General features: G+C 41.1%; 1 long non-coding RNA gene across 1 annotated transcript; it reads left to right on the top strand.

Moving 5' to 3' along the window:
* Positions 1-5: 5 nt before the first annotated feature.
* Positions 6-1,115, top strand: LOC126496589 (uncharacterized). Its single transcript, XR_007590388.1, has 2 exons — positions 6-95; positions 1,056-1,115. It is a non-coding gene; the product is annotated as an uncharacterized lncRNA (long non-coding RNA).

Consider the following 1,115-nt stretch of genomic DNA (forward strand, 5'->3'; position numbering starts at 1 on the left):
ATTCAGCTTTTTAAAAGTAAAGTGGTCGACAGTGTTAAAGTGTGCACTGCTCGTTTGTTTGACCAGCCCAAAATAGAAGACCCCTACGCAATTAGGTAAGTAGTATGTCTCCTGGCCTTTTACACTTCTGCTTTAGAGAAACATATGGAATGTTGGCCTGGAGCTTTCCACTTTCTGTCAGCTCAACTCCTAATGGCACTTGGGCTCTTGACCTTAAACCAAAGGTTTTGTGTGGCTACACTACCAATAATGGAATACTTAGTGACTTTGGTTTCCTGAGAATCTGTCAAGTGCTCCTTCATTTTTTCATGTGAGGACAATGAGTTACTCTCTATACCCTTCTTCATGGCCTAACATACATACAGCTGAAACCACCAATTTCAAACTATTCCATAGTGCTTGCTCAACTCTCTACTCTTAGTTGAAGTAAACATAACTTACCTCTAATATATTCAGAAAAATGTATCTCAAGGTCCACAATAATTTGGATTACTGAATTACATCATCCAGCCCAACTCCTTACCATTTAGATTTGGTGGAGAGAACATGCTAGAATAGAATGGAGGCCCTATAGTGCAGTGCTGTGTGTGGGCTCAGCTGATGGACTGCTTGGTTTCTGGACTTTCTAGCTTTGGATTATTCTGCCTTGTTTTCTTCATCTTTAATATTTCAGGGGTGGTATGAGGTTTGTAGGGATAAGTCTATTTATAAGAGGTAATTATGATATGAAACACTTTTAGATAACACTTTGAGGTAATATCAGTGTACATGCTAGCAACTGATTAAAAATTGCTCTTTAGCGGGGTTGAGGAGGAGTGGTGGTGACGGTGGTGGCGCACGCCTTTAATCCCAGCACTCAGGAGTCAGAGGCAGGCGATCTCTTTGAGTTTGAGGCCAGCCTGGTCTACAGAGCGAGTTCCAGGACAGTTAGGGCCACACAGAGAAACGTTAAAAAAAAAATTCTTCCTTCTTAAGTTTTATTAGCATTGTCTCAATTGGATGCTGTACATGTTTTGAAAGCCGTGAACTGTTTTTAATATTTTCTGCCCTTCAAGCTTTTCTCCATGGAACCCTTCTGTACACGATGAGGCCAGAGAGAAGATGCTCACTCAGAA

This window comes from Alexandromys fortis, unplaced genomic scaffold (genome assembly GCF_014885135.2).
Source record: "Alexandromys fortis isolate MF-2015 unplaced genomic scaffold, M_Fortis_MF-2015_v1.1 scaffold_9825, whole genome shotgun sequence".
Taxonomy (NCBI): domain Eukaryota; kingdom Metazoa; phylum Chordata; class Mammalia; order Rodentia; family Cricetidae; genus Alexandromys; species Alexandromys fortis.